The following is a 26,475-nucleotide window of genomic DNA, read 5'->3' as shown; positions in this document are numbered from 1 at the left end:
GGTCCACGACATTATAAGCCGACATGTTAGCCACTCAGTCATTGTGGGTTTCAAAAACCTGAATCAATCCAAACCTTCATCAAACTGTTCAAGCAAAGTAATTCCATTCCTTTCGTACACAAATTATGTTATCAAATTTGTGATAATATTTACCTAGGTACCTATTCAAATCATTATTATAATCACCATCATCCTCGATCAATCTACTGTTAGATGAAGTTCTCTCCAACCTAATTATATTTATCTGGTAATATAGTAATTACGGTGAGTACGTAGATATGTATATATTAATGTATAACGATGGTATTTGAATTTAAATTGTAATGGATTTCATATATAACATATTTTGTGATAGGTACGTTGTCTTGACTTTCAAATTATTAAGTTATTTAAAATAATAGTATTATGCACTATTCTGCTCACGTTTTTCAATTATGTTTGATAGTACCGATCAGTGTTACATTTTTCAAACTGTTTGAAATTGGACCCACTGAAGTAAATTTATTTATTATAAGTATTGAGGTCAATTATTCTCTTTCCCCAATTATGAAATGTGGTGTTAAAACTAACTATTTTCACTCTCCAGGTTAGTTTTGGTTTGGTCTAAAAAGAAAGTTGTAAAATCTCATGTCCACCTCTGCGGCACATTTACTACAGATTTTTTTATGTTTACGATAAATGGATGTTAGCCACTCGGTTAACCTATTATGTCCATACTGGTACAGTTCGGTTATGAGGAATACAGCGAAAAACACATTTTGAAAATAGCTGATATACTGGATTATTTGTTAGGTTAACCTAACCAAACCTAACATATCGGCTATTTTCAAAATGTGTTTTCCTCTGAATACCTCATAACAGAACTGTACCGCAGAATCTTATTAATTGCATTTTTTGACATTTATCCGACTGTCATTTATTTTATCAGCTTTACAATAATTCACAATAACAAACATAGACTAAAATATTTTTATTCGAACTTTTATATTCAAAGACAACGTAAACATAATTATTTTTAGGGAGGTAAATTATTAAAAATGACATTTACTATATGTAATTATTACACAACGTATATAATATTATTTCATTTTATATTGTAAATATTTTATTACATAATATTAGTAAAATGCATGCGTGCGTATAAGCAAATAAAATAGTGAATTATGATAATTTCATACCCTAATCACACTATGAGTCGTCTACGTCGTATTATCCATTATTTCCATTCGCGTGGTTATATAGAAGAATTAATATGTATCACTATGCTTATTCGCATTCCACTACTGGATGAAGGTTGTATCAATAATCCTATTGGTCATATGAACTGCTATATCTATTAAAATTGGTGATATTAAAATTTACCTACCCATTTATATCGTCATTATTATCATGAACCAGGATCAATCCACTGCTCGATGAAGGCCTCTCAAAACTAATTCCATTCCTGTTTCATATATACATTGCTGCATTTATCAAATATTTCAATATAATATATTCATTTCATCGTTATCATCATTAGACCAGGTCAATCCACTGCTGGATGAAGGCTTCTCTAAGCCGATTCTACTCTTTTTGGTCCTATGAATAATCGCTATATAATATACATAATCTAACTATTTATAATGCCATTATCATAATCAGTTTATATCAATACACTGCTGGACGAATTCTTTTCCAACCTAATAATTACTTCCTCTCAGATCTATATGTTTCTTCTTTTATCAACATTTGTTTCGATATGAACGTCCCGCAGCGTGAAACATATTATCGCTAAAATTTTAATTCAATTTTTTTTTTTTTTAAATATTATTCTATGGCTGCAACCATTTTTTTAGACAATGAAACAAAATAACTTAATAGTTTAAATTTATTTTTTATATGGCTAACCTTCTTCTATTACATTATATTCAATCGCAATCAAATTGTCAGGTATTATGCTAGGTCTAGCAGCCTGGGATGGTATCAGATGACATCCTGAAGGCCAAAATCCATAATAGACTATACATATGACGCTAAATTTATATCGACAGTAACGACTTGCAAATTGTAAAAGTAACAAATCAGCGACATGCCAAACGGCGCCGTCTCTGCATACTTCACAATTTTATTAAAATCCAATATCATTTCATTAGGACGCCAAGCTGTCAGCAAGACCTAGCGAGACAGACTGGCGAGAGCCAGCTGGCTCAGCTAGTTATTATTTAAAACCCGAGTTAGTCAACCATTACAACCTCTTTCAGCAGCGCTTGTCACCCTGCCGGGAAATTCGCGGAACATCGACTTCATTGTTCACTCTTGCATTAATGCTCGGTCGGTAAAGCAGGCAACTGCCCTTATCAAACGTTTCATCTGTCAGTCACGCTAATTGCCGTTGAGTATTGTGGTTTTGCGACAACAGACGCCATTATATGGTAATTTATCCAGCCACCATGGAGTTAACGGTACTCAGAAATTCTGATTGATAAGTATATATATATTATATATAATATATTATTATATATCTTTCGATAGAAAAATGTAAGTTTAACGGCCCACATGCGCCACGTAGGTCAAAATGGAGTTTTTATGGTATTTACAGACCATAAACCTGGACATTCCTTAAACGTTGTAGATAATCTATTTATATAATTTGGAAGCCTTATTATCCTTTAAATTTATTTTAAACATTTAATGAATGCATAAAGTATTTTTATTACATAAAAGAGTATTCTTTTAAACCTCTAGATCTAATATTTTAGAATATAGTTATATTTCAGTACATCCATGTGCAGTGGTGTTAAGATTTTTTACATTCAATAATTTTGAAACGCATTTACAAAACCATTAGAAAAATTAATGTTAACATTATATAGTGACATATTTACGATAAAAAAAATATATTTTATAATCTTTTTGATCCCAAATTTGACAAGAATTTATTATTCAAAAATGGGCACGATTAACACATTTGAAGATAATTCTAAAGATACTGATTATAAGCAATGTCTTTGACCATTCAAATGCGATAAACATTTTACGAATAATGTTCGCTTAATAATAATGATTGACCTAAGAATAAGGTAGTATTTTTTTGAAATACGCCTTTTCTATTGGCATTTCCCAGTGGCTTAGCTACAACATACGGCTGTAGCCATAAATTGACAAACGATAAATGTAAAGAGCATACGCCTGGATATTCCTTAAACGTTGTAGATAATCTATTTATATAATTTTGAAGCCTTATTATCCTTTAAATTTATTTTAAACATTTAATGACTGCATAAAGTATTTTTATTACATAAAATAGTATTCTTCTAAACTTCTTGATCTAATGTTTTAGAATATAGTCATATTTCAGTACATCTATGCGCAGTGGTGTTTTTTTTTGTATTTTTTAGGTTTATTAATTTTAATTTTATGTTATTATATACAATATAGGTACGTGAAAATGGAAATGCTAGGAAGGAAATCGATGGCTTAGATTATGATGCTAAGCCTGACTTAATAATACATACAAATTCATAGTAAACCACGAAAGCTTAACATAAACTTGAAATGTATTATGTCCGATTTAAGCAAATGAATGATTTAAACTTTCAAGTGATATGCAAAGTTAATAGTTTCTTCAGATAAAATAATACAACTCTATATTATATTGTTTGTAGCCTATTAAACTTTACAGAACATAAAGCCTAAAACTTAAGCTCTAAATTCGCTCATATATGCCACACAAATTATCTCAAAAGCTCTTCACCACAGTTAAGCTGTAATAACAAATAATCGCAACAGAATTGTGAAATTTTGTTATTGTTATAAATAATTCAGTAGCCGCGGTAACAATAGGTTCTGCTTATTTAGTGCTTCCGTCACGGTTTCCAGTTGGAAGTAAGCCAGATACATTTTCCAGCTAGGCTACATGCCACGTGAGTTATATTATAATTTCGTGCTTTATGTCGTTGAGTGCATTCCTATACACATCAAGTACTGGGTGGTTGCTAATATATGTTTTAAACATAAAATAATACGTAATAGTAATAGTGGCGTAGAGTCCATATTAGCAATTAATTAAAGCTTACTTTCTTAGAAAAAAAAAATAATATCCTAAAGACATTTTAAAGATGATGGTTGAGCTTTTGTGGACTGTAATTTTGAAGAATGATTGTGGATTCCGGATCCGAGGAGGGAGGATTTAAACAGGATGCCGGGCGCTGACCTTTGATGTTGAGAGAAGGCTGGCGCGCGCTGGAACTGGTCCCGGGTCATGCATTCACGCACTAGTAGGTAAATAGTTTTGGAGTGACACTCTCACTGTTACACTTGGGTTAATGAATGATGATGATGTTTGTATCAATGATCAGACACCCTGTGCCGGTAACTCGGCTTGATTAGATGTTCTGATTCTGTACGGAGACTCGTTTTGAGTTCTTGTTTAAACGACCGCCACACTGTAGCAAGTTGACTCTCTCGTTGTCTACGAATAACTGATTGTCATAAAAATTACGATCTGCTGATGACCAGTGACTGTTAAGTTCCTGGATGACAATAATAATAAGGATGGAAGGTGTGACATATTTTTGCGGGTTTAAGGATGAGATTGGGATCATAATCGGCTCAACCAGGTAAAAAAATACCAACAGAGCCATATGTAGGAGTATTGGATTTAGGATTCACCTGTACATGTATATATTATACTCACAGTAATTATCATATAGTAATACTGTATCAGCCAGACCCAATATTCGAAGTACACATATTGTTTTTCAATTTGTGTATGAGCCAGAATATGGACCTAATAGTTTGAGCAAGTGGCTGACGTCCATTTCTCGTAAAAAACAAATTGTGTTAATACAAACCTTCACTCTGTAGAGGCCCATATGATCCTATTAAGATCGGACATGGTCATATATGGACATATATCGAATACTCCACTAATACACATAAACAAATACTTGAGATAATCCTAAGTTTTTTTGTATGTAGTTTGACACGATTTGTCCTTGAGATATTTGCACTGTCTGGTTTGATGTGTGAAACGAGTTATCCTTCCATAGACAACGCCTACCTTTGCGCATAGCGTTAGTACGATCTCGGTTGGGTATTACTTTTTTTTTTTTTTTAATAAAATACATATTTTAGTGTACGTTGTTTAGAATTAGTTAAATATCTATTATAAAAAGTAGAATATAATATTTCATGTTTAGTAAATTGAATCAGAAAATATTGAAGATGAAACAAAGTTTAAATTCAAGTCCCGTAAATATGGTTCTCCTAGAAATTTTTCAATCAGCTACCTCAGCCTACCTTCCTTTAAAGACACTCTTTGCCACTGGCTAGTATATAGTATAATATGTAGGTATTGTTTATCACTGTGTATAATAATTCTCTCGATGTTTCTGAATCAGAATACTAAAAAATTATCATAAAAGTCATTAATATAATAAAAGTATTTCTACGTTCTTCTTTATACATCTAAATCTTCTCAGTAGTTCTATTATATCGATTTAACTGTTCTACCAATTTATTGTTTAATTAATTGAGCCACTGTGGATGAAATGATTACAATCATATAAGTCACATGTAATTTAAAAAAGTGAGTTAGAAGCAGTTTTAACAAGATCACATTATGGACGTATGAAACAGGATTCCAACATGAAACAGCTGCTTTAAGTATATTTTAAAGTTATCAGAGTGTATTTCTTATATGATTATATTCCATGGAAATGGTGTACAAAAATTGAGTTATTATTTTCATAGCAATTTGAATGTTTTACTCTGAATTGTTCTTCTTTAAGGTGAATATTCTGCCTGCCAGAGGCACTTAACGGAAAAATATAAAATTTCAGTTTGAGAAAATTTATTAAAACTTACATTTAAATTGTTTTTAATTAATCAAAACGTACTTATCTAAAGACACAAATAAAAAACCGCTATAATAATTTGTGATTTCGTTAAAAAGGCCCAATTTTATGGTTATGTTTATCATTAACATTTAGTAATAGTACATTACTAAAGTACATTAGTAATAGTACAAGACACACACGGTGGCCGCGCGGCTTAAGCGTTGGAATATCACGCCGTGGGTCTCAGGTTCGAATCGTGGGTCTAGCAAGTACACATATTGTTTTTCAATTTGTGCTAGTCAGTGTATGGACCTAATAGGTTGAGCAAGTGACTGACATCCCTTTCTCGTAAAAAACAAAATGTGTTAATACAAACTTCTACTCTGTGGAGGCCCGTATGATCCTATTAGGATCGGACATGGTCGAAATTATAACCAAATTTAGAGGAATTCTGAGGTCAGCTGGCAATTAACGCAAGTACCTATTATTCGTACCTTCATTCAAACCACAAAAACGCCAATTCCAAAATTAACGTAGTTTATTAAGCGATTCATGTGTATAACTAATAGTTGATTTTGTCGTAATTAGGTAGAATGAATGTGGCTCAATTGGTAAAGTACATTGACGCAAATCCAGTGGATGTAGGTTCGAGTTCTGCGGGGCGTTTTATTTTATGCAAAAGTGTATAACTGAGGTGTTTTTAAACCATGCGTGTTTAATAATGAATGTTCCATTATCAAACATTTTGAATTACTTTTTGAATAAATAAAATAATAATATATTCAAATATATTTTATATGGCTCTACATAAATATGTATGCAGTGTATATTCGCACAAACATCCTGTATCTCTAAGTGAATTTCAATGCACAATGCAGTTGAATATTTTTATATATCATTGCATGTGACACTTCAACGAAAGGGGTAGAAAATTCAATCCAATGCATTTAGTACGTACTGTGTTGTGTTAAAATACTTTGTATTTCATTATAAACATATTATATTCTTACGTAATAAAGTAAATTTAGTTAGTTATTTATAGCTACTAGCTAGTAATGTGTAACTATGATTTTTATAATATATTTGTATTAGAAATAAAATAAAAACACAGTTGTAAATAATAACTGATTGGCTTTAAATAGGGGTCAAGGAACAAGGGTAGAAATAAACTTTTGGGGAGTAAAAAAAGGTCTTAAAATATATTCATTTAAAAGTATCAATAAAAAATCATAAAATAATTAATTTAATAGTTGCAGTTTTAATTACCTATGAAACACATCACGAATGCTGTAGCAAGATTTTCTGATAATAGGAAAAGATAAAAAAAAGTGGATTCAAAATCCGGCACTACATATTCCTGAATAATCATGATCTATAGCAGGGGTGGCCACACTTTTGTTTTCGGATCGGTTGTAGGATCGACTAGTTGAAAATAATATTTATGGCGATCGACTGATATCACTTGTAATTATATCATGCTAGAACAATAAAACCCCATTTTTTTATAATTTAAATATGTATTTTGAATATAGATATTTTATACATATAAAAAATAACGATATCAATTAACCAACATTAATTAATCAACATCGATTTAACGACAATAATATAGGTACTTAAGAAATATTATTATGTCTTTCACTTCTAAAAAAAATAAGTAGGTACACATTAACTGTAATTTCGACATAGTTACACAATTTACCTGTATATCGAATATTAGAAATTTTGTAGTAGCCAAGATGCAATCCTTCGCCAGGAAAGATACTTAAAATAAATTCAATACAATATGAATTATCATTTAATTACATCACTAATCATATCACATCAAATTGCATCGCATAGCCATGTATTTTAAAATTTAAATTTCCCTTGAGGAAAATAGCGCCGCAGATGACTTTTTTACTATTCAAGCATATCTGTGGTTTGTATTTTTCTCACTTAACTGGTCGATCCCCCTTGTGAGAGCCATGCCTGCTGGTGTATAATGCAATGATAACTGATAAAAGTAGATATTTCTTCATAAACTAATAAACCCAACATGATTTCCAACCATAGCAGGAAGTCCATCAGTCGTTCCGATACTAGTTTATGAATAGAAAATCGAGTATGATTAATATTCGACTTAAATGCATTAAATATATCTTCTCTTTTGGATCGTTCTTCCATTGGTAAAACTGTTAATAATTCTTCTGAAGCAAACATGTATTTAAAAACCAATCGAATAAAAACGCATAGTTGTGCAATATCCGCGTAATCTACCGACTCGTCAAATTGAAAGGATAGAAATTTACATATGTATTTTATTAATGTTATACTGTTAAGTTTTTTCCAAGTTCTCATCACTTGTGTTCTTCGCATGAGTGTATTTCTTGATAATGATATGTAAGAGAAGAGATAAGACCTAGTGGATTTTAAGAGCTGGAACATCGAGTAGTTTTGACTCGTTTGAACAAGAAATAGTACAATATTTTTATTATGTCCGCGATCGACCAAAAGTACCTTCGCGATCGACCGGTCTATCGCAATCGACGCACTAGTCAGCCATCCCTGATCTATAGCCATGCAAGTGACGAGGAGGATGGTGAAAAATTTCGTCTTGCATAGATTGCAAGATCTTTCATCTCTTAGGATATTAAAACTGCAATGTTTCCTGAATTTGGACATAAGAATGTATTTAGTGTATTATTATGTAACCGATAGCTTTTAAGAAATAACCTATCTTAGGGAACAAGGATTTTTTATAACAGTAAACTTGAAAATAAACTACAGTTTGAATGAAACAACATAATTTATTCAAAACCTGAAGCAGTTCTTCAATTATTTTATCAATGTTGTTTGTATGCTATTCTTATTACATCATGAAGAAGAGAAGTTTATTTTTAATTTAGAGATAAATTCGATATTTTTGTTTAGAAATCTTGAAATATGAGTAGTAAAAAGTTCTCTGGCCATTGCTTTAAAATAAAAAATAAAACTTCATAAACATTCGTATTACTAAATCAACCAGAACAAAAATTGGAGACCGAATGGAATTTGTACTCACATAATTTATTATCTCTTACTCAAAGGGATGCGTATATGTCGAAAATAAATATTGATTTATTAACCAATATAAGTATTGTGTGGTTTTAATTTATTTGTTTACTCACCTGATTTTAAAGATGACTTCATATTTAGTGAATTGAAGCTCTCACTTACCTGTAAATAAAAAAAAGTATTTTGAATTGTATATTTCATAAAAAAGGTTATATAAATTATTCAAAATTATACAGATTGATTTATTTTAATCGATTATTATTTTCATTATAAATCAACAAGAGAATCATGTCTGCGAATAAATGCTACTTTGGTCTGTTAAGACAAGTCCCGCTTACTATCTCGCCGAACTAAAAGCACTCTTTACAAGACATTTGTAAAGCCAGTGCTCACCTACGCATCGGAAACTTGGACATTAACTCTGCGAAATGAACGAGCCCTGAACATCTTTGAAAGAAAAATTCTCCACCGTATATATGGACCGATCAGAGATGGCACCAATTGGAGGAGAAGATATAATGCTGAGCTCTACGGGCTGTACGAAGATTGCAGCGCAGTTCAATCAATTAAGATTGGGAGACTGCGATGGCTAGGTCATGTGCACCGTATGAATGACAATGAACCAGCAAAGAGAGTGATGTCCAGCAATCCAATAGGACGTAGAAGAAGAGGGAGGCCAAATATTCGCTTGTTAGATGGAGCTGCCAGTGACTGCCGTATTCTGGGGGTACCAAATTGGAAAACGGCCACACTGGATAAAGACAGGTGGAGGGAGCTGTTGGAGGAGGCCAGGACCCACACCGGGTTGTCGCGCCCCTGATGATGATGATGATGATGATTATTTTCATTATATAAAATTACTTACTAGTCATAATAATTATATGAATTTAATGTGAATTATATTGTTTTTTGATTAATGGAAGTAAATGCTAATTTATAGAAACCTAGAGGCAGCTCAGATCCACATAGGACTGTAGAGCCAATTAAAAAAATGCTAATTCAATTACTTAACGCAAATTTTATATTGTTATATTAAATTAGTTCAGTACATAATTTCAATATTAATTAACACTATAAAAATATTCCAGATTAAGAGAATATAACGGAGAGAAAAGATATTGATACCCGATTCAGTATTGTATCGGTACCTACAAACATATTGATATATACATATGCTTATAAGATTTTTCTGTGAGTTTCACTTAAAAAGATCCTTTCAAAATATTTTTAAACATTTTTTTATAACACTAATTGATACTTGATGTCGGTATTGTATCGAAAGACAATCCAATACAATATTGGTTATATTGTGAGAAAACTATCGAATATAACAAAGTAAAGGTACTTTTTGATACCCTTAGCTGGATATATAGATGCCGATATCGACTATCGAGAGTGCAACGTTAGAACTAACATATTAAGGCATTGTTATGTTTTGAAAACAGTAGTTGTCTGTCATTTTTTTGGCATTATAAATATAATAAGATATTTAAAATAGTCTTCTGTACATAATTATTGAAACAGCAATACTTACTGAACATATATAATTAGAAAACACCTCAGGTATAAACCCAATAGAAAAAATCACATTTGAAAAAAATACGATGCCCGACGGGATTTGAACCCGTATATCCACTGGTATCGCACCGATATGTTTTAACCAATTAAGCTACCAGCCTCCTACATAATTACGATAATTTTACCTAGTAGGTCCTACATGAAATGGTTATTAAATTGCATTAATGTGGGTATATAATAGGTGTTTTCAAGTTATGTATGTTAAATATATAGAATATTAAATTCTCAGATCATGTGAATGATTCGTTGAATAAAAGAAGTGGTTTAGTAATTCTTATATAATAATGGCACATGAGGCAGAAACCTAAAACAAGCGGCGTAGTGAACAGGGCTTGAAATGGACCGGAACACACCGGAGCACCGTTCTGTTTCGTGAAATCGGTAAAATTATCGCTCTGTCTCGTGAAAAAAATATGTTGATCGTCTGAACTAGATAAGCCTTTTAACACACTTAATTTTTTTAAATACACATAAATTTAGATAACTTTCTAAGTATAAATTTTTAAAATTGTCGAGCGCTCCGGTTCGTAAAATTTGCAGAGTTTCCGAAGTATTACTCAGTACACATAAAAGCAGACGCTTACCGTACTGCCTATGTAAAGTATTGACATGTTTGCCTTACATTATCTTGGAAAGTACATCTAAAATATATTTTTTTACATTTTTATCTGGAAACTAACTACGTAAAATTGATTAGCAACAATTTCATAACGATTGGATTAATTACAAAAAGATGGGCGAGTGACACCAAATCTCAATCCAAATTTCTATACGCGAATTGAGTGACCTTCCGCTTTGCCACCCTCACCCTCAGTGAAGTCTGCAGAGGGATGTACACCTAAGCTTAACATAATCTGGAAGAAAAATTAAAAATATTGTTAATACATGGATGTAAATATATTCATACTAGAAAAAATACCAGTTGGTAATGCCTTTTGTCAACATTTTTGACGATGCGCTCAATATTTTTAATGTATAGACTGAGATGGAATATATGTGTGTGTCCATACAATGATATGTGTAGTCTATAAAAAATACAAAACTGTTTGATTATTTATGACCGAACCTCATCTCTATCCTTCTTCATAGACCCTCCATGTCCTCCTCCGGTACTCTGTACGGTATTCATGTTGATATTCCTGGAAGCGTGATAATCCTTGACGGTATAATAAATATTATTGAATAGTAATCAAAACATCACAGCACTAGATCGAGTTGTGCCACTTTGCATTTTAGTTCCAATCAATGCCGCTACACTTCCGCTGCGTGGCGGCGTAGCGGGTGACATCCGCCGGAAACGACGCGCAGATCGGCGCGAGAAACGAGATCAAGGCCTTGTCTTTGGCGTCGCCATCTTGTCGACGTTTTGCAGCGCTCCATTTTATGCTAATTAGATGCGTTTGCTCCTTTACTGAGTTTTAATCTGTATAATTATTTTTAATTTGTCAAAAGAAAGTGCACTTATCAATAAGTCAACGTTTTCACATTTATCTTAAATAATTAAATTTGGAGTATATTATTACGTTTTTGTTTATTTTAATTATTTTTAATGTACATTTAAAATGGTGTTTTATTTACGTTACCCTTGAGAAAAGCCTAAAATATATAAAAGAACGTAATTTTATAATATATTTTAATAACACTACTATTATATATATTTTAATGTAGAAAAAACTGAACTAATAATGTTTTATTTAATGGTAATATTTGTATTTTTAGACGATTTTGAAAAAAAAGTTTTTTGTACGTGTAGAGTTATTGGTCGTAGACCCACGCTCTTTTCACAAAGCAGGGAATGAATCCGCTACAGGTATGTGGTCAAGACACACTCCGTCTTGTGGTAAAAAATATGGTTATTTGTAATGTATTCTTAACTATTATGAATCTATCAATAGTTGATATGCATCATTTTAAATATATTTTGACATTTTATATTATAAGGATATAAATATATGAGTCGCCTAGAGATTCACATTTTTCAATTTTGTCATTTTTGGGTTAAGGTTATACTTCAGCTGGGGCACGGTGTAAACTAAAACGATCGTGACTACGCGACAAGAAGATTGTGCAAATGACGCGTGCAGAACAAAACATAATTTGTCATAAAAAGTCAACATGCGTCCATTTAATGTTATGTTTATTGTTCTATTACTAATAATAATAATATATTCATTGACATGTTTTCTTTTTCAAGTAAATGGGTAACGTTTTTTAGTCATCTTTACACGATTTGAGAATTAATTCTCCCGTCGCCATCACAAAACAAATTGACGTGTTCACAGCTCGACTTTTGCTCTCCGATTGCCAGCCAGTCCGGAATTTTGTCGCACCTATAGTTGAAAATTATTTGCCGTTTCACTGAAGTACCGTCTTAAATATACCAAGTGATTCTAAGGGCATCACTGCATCCAACGCAACTGGTGCGTTGCCCATCAGGTGGCCATTAGATATAATTAGCATGTGTTAATTAAAAGGCCCGCAGTGAATGGGAATCTATATACAGAAGAATAGTTGTCTATCAAAAGTCACTTTAAACCATGTGAAAAACGTTGAAAAAGTTAACTGTTGGTGTCATAACTCGCATTTTTCAATGAATAATAACCTAACCTAAACTAAACAGAAAGCTCTATTTCTCATAGTGTGCTGTATGTCTGCAGATAATACATTGAAAAAAATATTGACTCACTCATTACTACTCAAAGGAGTTCAATACTTTTATACTAATTACAAAAAAAAATCTGTTCTGGTGTTTTTTTACGATTATCTCAAAATTCGATTTTTGGAATATGTGAGTTATGTTTCTAGGCAAATATATTATATGTATTTATCTCATACTTTCAGGGTACACAATAATAGCATTGTGGGGGAGTTAGCGATTGTATCTACCTACCTGATCCATTAATAGTGATATTAATATTAAACTAAAAATAACGATATAAAGTTGTACTACTCAGCTAATAACGTTTCAACCTAATCAACATACTGGATTATAATAATATTAGTACGTCACTTAAACTGCATCGTAATTAAAATACTATAAAATCACTTGTCATATATGGCTCAGAAACATGGTGAATGATAAAAAAAATGTCAAGAGTGCTGAGCTACTTTAGTGTCTCCAAGCCCTTTTATGAAACTTTGGGAGTTGAGACTGAGATACACCAACGAGGTGTACGCTTTGTACTAACACAGATCATTAAAACAGACTCTGGTTAATACAGCTATACTCGTATGTAATAGATAAATCATGGAAAAAAACCGATATTTGTGATCGATTCGTGATTTTATCGTTATCGTGATAAATCTATACTATAATTTCGAAAATATATTTGTTTGTACCGTCGTGTCGGTTTTTCTTTATACAAAACCAAACGCGTAGTCGGATTTGGACAAAATTTGGACAAAATTTGGACAAAATTTGGACAGTAGACGGAGGCCGACAAGCCGGAGTACGTGGTTGGAAGCTCAAATTACAGATTTAACCCGTTGCACCCCAGGGACAGTTTTACGGTTTTTGCGGAAAGGGGCCTTGAAACGCGGAAGTTAATGTTGCAACCCCCATTTTTATTGAAAATGTCGCTAAAATATGTACATTTAAAAAATATTGGCGTTTATTTCAGCTCAATCGGAGGTCAAATGGCAAAGTTAGATGCAAATAATTATTGTGTTATTGGAATCGCTAATTGGCAGGAAGCCAACCGAGCCGGCGCGGCGCGGTCGATGCAGTGCTGCCACATTAGATCGGAATCACAGAACAGATTAATAAATATAATACCGATAGGCTATGTTCAATACGCCACATGTTGATGCAGGGATTTTAATGTGTGAGTGTCCTACGAAAATGAAACACGCATTATGTACGTGCAAAGGTGTGTGTAATACACCAATATTAGAACAGCGTAAATGCATAAACCGAGAACAGTTTTCAGTATTCGATGTATAACGTATTAATTACATGTGTTTAAATTTATTCCGTATTCTTCCTTACTCGTGATCGGTTGCCTGCATCTCCTTACCGGTTAGGTATTTCAGTTCCCATAATTTCTGAGTTCCCTGATCGAAACGCTTCACTCACGGACAATTTAATTGTAGGTAGCGGTATCAAGAGTGGGGAGTAGTAAAAATCTATATATTTTGGCACCAAATGGAAAATCCACAAATATTGGACATCGAAAAGCCTTGGAATGATGGATTGGATATTTATATTATGCATGGATATTAATATTTGGTATATAGAAAAGCCTTAAAATATAATATATTATGTTAAAAATAAAAATCTGTAATATTATATTTTTTACTTTTTTTAATTCACTCCTTTGCACTCCACGAATTAAATTTATAATTTTTATTTTAAAATATTAAACCATACCACTCCCGGGCAGCGCTGGGTGATTACTGTTAGTGTGATATATCTATTTCAATTAGCTCTTTTTTGATGTTAAGTTTAGTGATATGTCAGAATAGGCCTGCAGAGGTTCCTTCTTTTGGTTCAATTTCATACATTTAGCCTCCGTCTCTATTGAAGAAGGTTTTTTTGTTTTTTTTTTAAATATATATTTAGATTTAACGGTGATCGTATTTTATGTAATCTAATTTACCTCCATTTGTTTGTTACGTACGTACGATTATTTCGTCTTGAATGATAGTATGTCAATATTACATAATTAATAATTTGCTATTAAAGTGTTATATACCAAAATATAAGTATATTTTAATTTTAATTCTGTTAATGAACAAAATAACATGTCAAAGTTTAATTAAATTATCCATTTTATAATTAAATTAACTAAAATTTGAAGAGTCATCCGGTTAAATTAAAAACCATTATAATGTAGAATTCTGTTCTGTATTTTAATTATTGTGAATATGTGCCGGACAAGCTAAGTAATTAAATAAAATGAAAAACTCACGCTAAAAATTTAAATATGAAACTAGAAAGAATCTCGTATGCACTCACTGCAGCAAAATAAATGCGGATACGCTGAACATAGTTTCATTTTAAACATCTAACGACACTTCTCCAGAATTCCATAATTCCAAAATTTATTTGCGAAAATGATGGAATGATAAAATAAAATTTTTAATGTATTCTTCATTCTTTCACTACTGAATATATATGTATTTTATTTAATTATGTCCATAATATATTATATTATTAATGGTTATAAAACAAGATTAATTCAAAACTATTATAATGAAATCAATATATCACATAGACAGTTGAAACTTTTAGAATATATCAGAACACAATGCCAATGCATTCTTTTAATAGCCATATTTAAGCAGAATTGAATTCATGTTCAGTTAATTCTGTTTTGTATGGAAAGTTATTTCACAAAACTACATAAAAAGTAAAACACTATTATTGGTTGCTAAGTGGGTCCTAGTAACTAAAATATTAATATATTATACATGCGTTACTATGGAAATCAAAATGACATTTCAGTATTCTATATTTGTTTGTTTTTTATTTACTTCATATCAAGTACAAGTTTGAGCATATTGAGCATAATTCAACAGAAAATTTAAAAACGTTGTATATAAAAAGTTTTTTTATCTTGTAATTATTTGAAAAATAAACACTTCTTTCTCACAATACAATATTTCCTACCCCTTTCCACTGTTACATAATGTAAGGCATCGAGGAATATTTTGGTACAGTTAAATGATGTTACATGGATGTCGATATTTTTGTCGACTATCCCCTTCCTCCCATCACCATATTTGAAGTATTAGTTCCAAAGTCGATAACCTTCATCTTTATTTATTTTTTTATTTTTCTAAATCCTTAGTCTGCGAATACTTTTCCATTGAATTTATTTTCATAAAATATTGAATCAAGCTCAGTGTTTCAGTTAAATAAAATTAAACTAAGCAACTTATTGTAATAATTGCAATAAGTTATTGTAATTGTTACAATACGTGCCAATTTTATTCCAACCATGTCCGATCCTAATAGGATCATCATATGGGCCTCCACAGAGTAGAGGTTTTATATTAACAGATTTTGTTTCTTACGAGAAATGGATATCAGCCACTTGCTCAACCTATTAGGTTCATACCCTGACTCACGCACAAATTGAAAAACAATATGTGTACTTGCCAGACCCAGGATTTGAACCTGGGACCCACGGCGTGAAAATCCAACGCTTAAGCCACGCGGCCACCGTGGGCATGCCAATAAGTGCCAATACTTATGATATACACAATACACAATAATGAAGTGAAGGTGAGTCATTAAACTATTTTAAATACATCGGTGGTGTACATCGCTAATTTCGAGAGCAATTGTTTGATTGCTGTAAACTAAAGATGTTAAAAATATTCTATAGCAATGGAGCCTAAATGTATGAAATTGAAACCAAAAAAGGACCTCTGATCCACTGTTTAAGTTAGCTACAAGTAACTTCGCTTTGCATGTTCATTTTTAGAGAACTTCACACTACTGCTATGACAATTTTTTGCCGATTTGCAGGGCATATAAAAAGATAATCTGTCTTGATGAGTAGATAATCAATCAGTAATAATACACTTCTGCATCATTATTTAGTTGTATACTCAATAGTCTTGTGGATAGAATAGATGCGTATAGGTTATTTTTTTCCGCTTCAATGTCTATATTTTGGCTCCATTTCTATGGAAGAAGGTTATTTTCAACATCTTTCGAATATTTTTATGGTTTGAATAAACAATTCGGATAGATTTATAATGTTCTGTATTGTATCAAAAATGTCTGCTGTTTGTATTGCATGATGTAAACAAGTAGACAATATAGCTTTTGTATTGTGACAAAGTATCCGAATTTCAAAGATTGTGTATATATAAATGTCAATAAAAATAATAATGACGAATTGTTCGAAGTGTCGTGAGAATATCGCAGTCGTAAAATATGAAATGTTTCAAGAGCAGCCGACCATCTCGCCACACCATAAATATACGATGTATTATGGTGAAAATAAGCACATCACTCGGGGCTAAACACACTATGAATATTGAACAAACAATTTTCCGGAAAAGCGATTATTGCCACTGGAAAATGATATTTTATTCCCTTTAGAGTGTGCACGGGAGAATTATTAAGATTGTTAATGTTGTAAACAGGCTTATGGGATTGTAAGACGATATTAAATTTGTGAAAGAAGATACGAATTGTGGAACGAATACAAAATTTACTCTGCGTTTTGTAAGATAAGAAGTTTCACAAAGACGTTTCAAAATTTGTTAAATCTAGTTATTTCTCGTAAACTTTAGTACAGATAAAATCATGATAAAACATAATAAAAAAAACCTTACTTACCCCTTTTTAACTTACTTTATATTAACTTTAAGTGAACTCTTCGTATATATATTATATATATAAGAATACAAGTTAATTTTAAAAGAAAATAATTACAAGATAAAAAGAACTTTTTATATACCACGTTTTTAAATTCTATTGAATCATATAAATTTAACAATTCTATGAATTAATAAATACTTTTTTTTAATTTTTTGATGAATTATCCCATCAACTTGAAAGAAAATGATCAAATGCGTAATAAAGAGAGCAATTATAAGAAATTTTCAATTGAATAACATATACGAGATTTTTAAAACTTGTACTTGATATGAAGTAAAAAACAAACAAACAAAAAACAAGAAAGCGAGTTAATTATTCTCTTTTCAAAATCTTCGAACGCCGTTACGCAAAAATGCAAGCATTGAATTCGATCGAAGCGTCACCTTGCGGATTTTTTCCGAAATAACTTACCATACAAAACAGAATTAACTGAAAATGAATTCAATTCTGCTTAAAGATGGCTAAAAGTATTAAAAGAATGCATTGTCATCGTGTACTGATATATTAAAAAAAGTTTCAAATGTGTAGCTAGTCGGGAAGTTAGTTAAAAATCGATTGCAAGATTTGTACAGGACAAACAAGAAAACGAGCCAATAAAACATGGTAATGATTTCAAATTAATCTAAAATTTAGTTATAGTTACTCAGATTTTTTCTAGTTGGTAGGTTTGAGGTATTATCAAATTATGTATTTGTTTTATAAAAAATATTACATTATAAAATCTTATTTATTATTCGTTGAATAAATTATTATTCTCCGTCCCTATTGTAACTTTTTATTTCCTTCTTATGTAATTTATTGAAAATAATTTCAAATTACAATTTTAATCGATTTAAGTTTTGTACTATTCCATTTGAGTCGTTTTTTGCGACTTGCCTTTTGTCTTTCTAGGTTAAGTAAGTATTACTTTATTTACTAACCGATGTCACGGATCACTCCAAGTTTTTTTGTCGTAACCTACTTGAACTTGCTAATAATTTTTAATTAACTATTTTTTTTATTCAACGAATAATCCACAAGATTTAAGAATGTAACATTCTAATTATTGAACATACATAATTTTGAAAACAATTCTGAGAAAAACAGAAAAAATCTTTTTGAAAAATTTAAGACACCCCGCAGGAATCGAACCTGCATCTATCGGGTATCGCGCCCATGCACACAGACCAATATGCTAAAGGCATCATACTTAGTTGCGACAAACTTTCACTGAGGCTTTTAAAACTCTCTGAAGCGCTTTCCAAATTGAGCTTCCATTGACTATCGGCTTTTGTATTTTAAATCAAAGTAGGTATTACTTTAATTACTAACCGACGTCACGGATCACTCCAAGATTTTTTGTTGAAACTTACTTGAACTTGCTAATAATTTTTAATTAACTATTTTTTTTATTCAACGAATAATTCACAAGATTTAAGAATGTGACATTCTAATTATTGAACATACAGAATTTTAAAAACTGAGAAAATATATTATAACCAATTTAGAAATAAATTGAAAAAAGTAAGACACCCCCGCTGGAATCGAGCCTGCTTCTCTCGGTATGTACTATTATAAAGTTAATGTGTTGCTAGATTTCAAATTCAGTTCATCTATAGGTATTTTTGACATTTTTGTGAATTGTTGAAAAACTACTGTTTTTTAACAGTTTTGCATTATCGAAATGAGGATCTTATTAATTTTAAATGTTCTATAATCGAAATAATATAAACTTGTGACTATGTACTTCGGAAAACAAAAAGCTTTTCTCCTATTTATCTATTATGGACTTGGCTGACTTTGAAATCTAGCGACACAAATAGCGTAGTCACTGATACTTGTAATTCAAAATGAGAAATATTACAATGCAGTCCACATAAAATACGCCAGAGAATACTTGCAAACGAATAAAATTGCATTTTCCCGCTCAATTTTATTTTTGTTTCGCAAAAAAATGCGTCTATATACGGCATCGTAATTATCAGAACAAAGTGAAATGAACGGAAGCCATATTAAATGTGTACAACGAATGAATAAGAGGATTACTTGCTGCCGAGTTATATAAAATATTTTTAATTCAATTTTAGGTCGGTATTCGATTTTACCTGTGTTTTGTAAAATGTCCGCATGTAAAGAATGTGAAAGTCAGTAATTCATTATTATGGCTAGTTGATGCCAGTTATGTTGATAGCAGTAAATGAGAAATTCATCTAAAACCTGGTAACTTGGAAACCCCAAAATCATTTTAGAACTAAAACCGGAACCGGAAACCTTGAATCCAAATTATGAATTTAAACTAAAATTACGTAAATTCCGACGCAATGTTTTTTTAAAGATTTTTGAAGTTATACTTCTTTTGGGTCGTTTGTTAGAGAGTGAAATTGACGGCTGTGCGGGTACATCGTTACAAAAGTGCGCGACAGTATGAAGTTAGCTGCGAATCAGTCAGCTGTATACAAACGCAAGTTTGATAGTAGAATTGTTCCGTTACCTAGGCAACAAATTTATTATTGTCGGTCATTTGTAATTCCTTACGTAAACAAACGATTAAACGCCAGAGTGACAGTTGTTACTTTAAAAATAAAAACAACGAGAAATAATTATATAATTCAGTAATATAAGTTTAAGTAATGACAAGATAAAAAGAACTTTTTATATACAACGTTTTTAAATTTTCTGTTGAATCATATAAACTTACTAGCTTAAACGATCAAAAAAATTGTATTTGATAGAAATAATACTTAAATGTCATTTTGACACTCATATTGATTTCCTTAGTAACGCACGTATATATTAATAATTTAGTTGTAAGGACCCTAGCAACCAATAATAGTGGATTGGATACGGATTTCTTCCTTACTTTTCCTTTCCATACAAAACAGAATTAACTGAAAATGAATTCAATTTTACTTAAAGATGGCTAAAAGTATTTTAAAAATGTACTGGCATTGTGTTCTGATATATTTTAAAAGTTTCATATGTCTAGCTAGTCGGAAAGTTAGTTAAAAATCGATTGCACCGGACAAATAAAAATACGACCTAATAAAAACGTTGTAATAAACCAACGGAGCTCCAATAAGCGGTTCTTTTTCGCGGGCCATTTGCAATTCCTTACGAAAACAAATGATTAAACTAATTAAATTATTGTCGGCCATTTGCAATTTGTAAACAAACTATTAAACGTCATAGTGACAGTTGGTACTTTAAACATAAAAACAACGAGAAACCATTATATAATTTAGTTATATAAGTTAAAGTGTATAGAAATAAACTAACAGCGTTCCAATAAACGGTCCTTTTTCTTGAGTGTGTAATTTAACAAGAGAATTAAGAGCTAGTCGAAGAGTATAGGTTATCACAAGTTTTGTTTTTGTTTTGTTACGCCAAAGAAGTATAACTTCTAACGTGCGTACATTAGTACACACACCGATTTTTTTTGGTCTGGTTGAATATGTACAAATCGCGGTGTTAATATAATTTACTTGATATATGAGTTTTTAAAGTAAAATAAAATATCCATAACATACATATAACTAGGTTTGTAGGTATAAGTAGGTTAGTATATTGGTTTTTAGAACCGAAACTAAACACCTATTCATTTACGACCTTAATGCTGGGCCTTATCAAAATATAATAGAGGAAACTGGAAATAGTGTTAATTGTTTTTCCTAATTACACGTCATTCTATTAAAAATTAACAGTATAAATCTTTAATAATAAACACCTCGGTTTAGCCATACTGACACTTATTCACTTTGTCACGGAGAGTTAAATCTTTTGACATAATTTCCCCATATAGACACGTCCTCAAAATTCTTTGAACTGACCAAGTGACAATAAAATTGTTGTTCTCAATCTAATGGGAAAGGACCGAGAAATTTTACGTAGTATCAAAGACAGAAAACTACAGTAATTTGGCATTAAATTACGAGTGAACAAAATTTCAGTATCCCTCAACTTGTCATCCAAGGAAAGATCAATCGTAAACGTAGCAAAGAACGACGAGTGTAGCTCCAATGAACGGGAAAGATCGTCTTAATGGTGGTCAATCTCCTTTAGGGAATGGCACGGTAAGAAGTAGATACAAATAACTTATCGGTCAAAGATTAGTTACATGAATTTTAATTGGGTTAAAATATATGCCTCAGGCGATGAATGCTATAACGGTTATAATATATTCAATGGATTGAAGTTTTGTAATATTCCATTTGAGTCGTTATTTGTGATCCGGGTTTCTTACTTCGGCATCTTGAGGCACTATATTATACACACACCAAAAAACGAATACAATTAACTAATTTATATAACAAACCATTACAATAAAGTAGGTAAAATCGTCCATTCTGGGAACAATGGTACCATTGTTCCTAAAATGGACGATTTTAAACCTCTTGAGTGTAGTATTTTTATTGTTTATAATTACATTTGATCTATTATTAGGTTTTGACGATTTATAAACGCTTATCGAGTGTATTATTAGTGATAATGTAGGGGGTTTTTTACAAACACTTTAACTGTGCATAGTTTGTTTGTTATATTTTTTTTTCTTGTGATCCTTGACTTGATAGGTAGATGAAAAAAAAATACCTTCTTTATTGTATTGATTTTTTATATAAGGTAATTTTATTCGTTGACAGTATGTATTTGCCTTTTGGTGAGTGTACAAAGTGCCTGAAGATACCGACGGGCGAAACCTGGATCGCAAATAACGAATCAAATGGAATAGCACAAAACATAGATCCGTTAGAATTTAAATTCAAATTTCATCAAGTGCCTTCGGTCGATAGTATTAATATTGTTAATATATTCAGTTGGTAGGTAGGTCTTGAGCTATATATTTTTATTTATTTTCTATCTGTGATAAAATAATATTTCAACTTACTTTATAAGTAAATGAATATATTATTTATACTCGTAAGATTATTTTGCTTTTTTTTCTATTAAAAAAAGCACAGGCATAACTTCTGTAAAGTCGACTGTGATCCCGCGGGGAGCGTAAAAGGGTCCCACCTTAATTTTACTGACACGGAATATGTGTAGCATATATATAATATATATATACGTTCACAATAAAAGTCATATATATGTCGAAAGAGGTAAAGTTTGACCGCATTTCCCAAACAACCCGCCGTGAAGATGACCAACCGTTTTTGGAAAACGAAAGAACTTTCGTAAAGCAAGATCTGTATGCCATCTTATTTGTTGTGGGAGACAAAATAGAATGTCCCTGACAGGTAATGTGACAAAGGTAATCGGTTTGGTATTTAAATTGGTTGATCCCGCTTACAAAGGCATGTACAGAATTTAGAGGTAAAATGGTTTACGCTTAAATACCATATTGACGAATAAATTCTTCATGTTTTTATATGTCAATACTTTCTACTATGACCATTCGTACCTGGAAATATATTTTAGTTATTATTTTCTTTTACGTCGACCATTTTTATAGTTAAAAGTTACGTATTTTTAAAACTAGCATACTAGAAAACAAATCTTTAAAAAAAAAATAGGTGTGCGTACTTATGTACACGCGTTAGAAGTTATACTTCTTTGGCGTAACAAAACAAAAACAAAACTTGTGATAACCTAGACTCTTCGACTAGCTCGTAATTATCTTGTTAAATTACACACTCAAGAAAAAAGACCGCTTATTGGAACGCCGTTGGTTTATTTCTATACACTTTAACTTATAGTACTAAATTATATAATGGTTTCTCGTTGTTTTTATTTTTAAAGTACCAACTGCCACTATAACGTTTAATATTTTGTTTACGTAAGGAATTGAAAATGGCCGACAATTATTAATTCGCTGCCTAGGCAACGGAACAATTCTAAACTATAATATTATACTGTATAATCGTCACAATTGGAGTATCATACTATGGCGTAATGGTAGTGCGTTTGGCTGATCACCGAACAATCGGTGGTTCGAATCCGATCGAGTGCGTTTATTTTTGTGTGAAAAAATAAATTATGTGTTACATGTCACACGCCAAAAATACACTCTGATCTGATTTTCTAAACGCGCCAAAAGAAGTATAACTTCAATAAGAATAATGTATTTTGATGAATATAATGGCAGTACCGATTTACGCACTCTGAAAAGTCATTATATTATAATGGTTATTTACTGAAAAGTTTAGTTTCTCTGCAAAAAATGTGTTACTGTAATCGAGGAATGTCTTGTTACCTACCGAAAATACTTAATTCCTATCGTCAATCTTCCACATTTATGCTCTCAAGATATAAGCTTCTGAAGTTTTTTTTTTCAAAATTTTATCGAGTAATACTTTATGATACTCAGTGAAAAAAGCTTTGTAGTTAGCGAAAAATCTAGAAAACGACAGTTTCTTATTATTGACAACTTTACTACTTTATTTGAAGTGTTTCAAATTCCGTCAAAAAATAATTCCATCTTTGTATTTTCAATCAACGTAGTAGTTGTTTGAGAGAGCAACCCACGGGTCTGCAAAGCCCGTGGCACACACTTTTAATACCGGTTCCATAGATAATCGAATTATTTGAAAATGGAATATGTAAAAATTTAATAATGAACTTGTTATTAAAGTCACATCAAAACATGGTCACCCTCATTAAATTCTATTGCCAGCCAGCCCACATAAAAGATCCTATTAATTTGTCCCTCTTTATGGAAGAAAAACTTAATATACAACATGATCTCGCAGCGAAATATTTCGTTCATATGTGAAAGCGAGGGTATAAAAAAAGTATCATATACTTTGAGAGGCTTCTTACAGTGACCTATCAAAATATGTTACTGGGTATTGCATAAAAATAAAATTCTTATATGTACATATAATATATTACGATGCTGTCAATGTCATCCAGTATAATTACATTTAAGTGATATATATATATATATATATTATATGTAATATAAGAGGTTTTCCATTTGGTTACGTACTTAGGCTATCTATATAACCGAAAAACTTTTTAAAGACATAAATATTAATATAATACTAAACCTTCAAAACGTTCAAAAATGGTATTAGTTGCAGTCATTAATTTTTATTTATCGTTTCATATTAAATATCTGTAGCTGTCAGTATATTATTGATCAAATATCTATTTTTAATGTATCAAATTATTCGAACGCAATAATAAATTCCCAGCGACTCATATTCCGGTAAACAACTGTTTACCTATATCGGCAGATTGATTGGCGATACTAAATACGGTATCGCAATGGAAAATTAGTTTAATATCCATTCCCATAGTATCACATTATATTATGACTGTAATAATAAATAAAATTTACAGCTACTCATATTTAAACCGCTGACTCGTTCAATATAATTATGTACTAGAATATAATGTTTATGTATTACTTTTGACTGTATAAATTACGAATACTGATTTATCAAAATGTCACTCAAATATACGTTTCCAGTCTGTTACCATCGCAGTCTCTATATCGCTTCGCCCAACATCCGGACGGAAGATGCGGACCTCGGATCCGTACCTATCATAAGTTTAGTATTTCAACATTGTTACATACTATTGTACTAACTGTTACGCCTAATTAAACTCGCTCCTGCAAACATCTTCAACTTCTTCATCATCATCCTCAACACCACATATCTAACTATTTACAGAATTTTGATAAACAAGTACAATATGTCTTTATCAAGCTCTTCTCCCTAGTAAAATTAGTATAAATCGGAAGTAAAATGTGAAGTCGGTAACAAACATTAGCTGACAATAATTATATAAGTAAATATGGTTTTCGGGTAATAGTTACGTATTTGAGTAATAGAGAATTGAGCTAATACAAAAGAACTCTAGTTACCGAGTAAATCAATTTAAATCAACTTCAAAGTTAAATTAACATGAAATTACTGATTCTACATAACTATTTTGTTTACATTGTGTAAATGAGATTTCGTTCTCAAATAATCCTTTATTATTCTATGAAAAAAACACTCTTATTTATTTTTGCTTAAGGGGGGACATGCTCAGCGGAGGTCAAAATAGAGTTTTTGTTTTATTTTCAAAGCATGATCCTGGACATACCTTAAACGTTGTAGATAATCTATGTATATAATTTTGAAGACTTATTATCCTTTATATTTATTTTAAACATTTGATGACTGCATAAAGTATTTTTATTACATAAAATAGTATTCTTTTAAACCTCTCGCGCTAATGTTTTAGAATATAGTCATATTTCAGTACATAAATGTGCAGTGGTGTTAAAATTTTTTACATTTATTAATTTTTAAACGCATTTATAAAATCATAAGTATAATTTATATCGACATTATTATACTGAAATATTTACGATAAAAAATTATAGGTGTTGATAATCTCTGTGATCCCAAATTTGACAAGAATTTAGCATTTTATTATTCAAAAAATGGGCAAGATTAACAGATTTGAAGATAATTCTATAGATACTGATTATAGCTATGTCTTTGACTATTCAAGTGTGATAAACGTCCTACGAATAATGTCCGCTTAATAATAATTATTGAACTAAGAATAAGGTAGTGTTTTTTTGAAATACGCCATTTCTTTTGGCATTCCTAAGTGGTTAAGCTACAACATACGGCCGTAGCCATAATTTGACAAACTTTAATTGAAGTAGGGAGTAAAATGTAAATTACTCTCTATGCAGTCATCAAATGTTTAAAATAAATATAACGGATAATTAGGCTTCAAAATTATATAAATAGATTATCTACAACGTTTAAGGTATGTCCA

This window comes from Rhyacophila brunnea, unplaced genomic scaffold (genome assembly GCF_057557595.1).
Source record: "Rhyacophila brunnea isolate RB1 unplaced genomic scaffold, BYU_Rbru_1.0 scaffold_12, whole genome shotgun sequence".
NCBI classification, from domain to species: domain Eukaryota; kingdom Metazoa; phylum Arthropoda; class Insecta; order Trichoptera; family Rhyacophilidae; genus Rhyacophila; species Rhyacophila brunnea.
The sequence above is the reverse complement of the archived record's forward strand: the minus strand, read 5'-3'. Positions refer to the sequence as shown.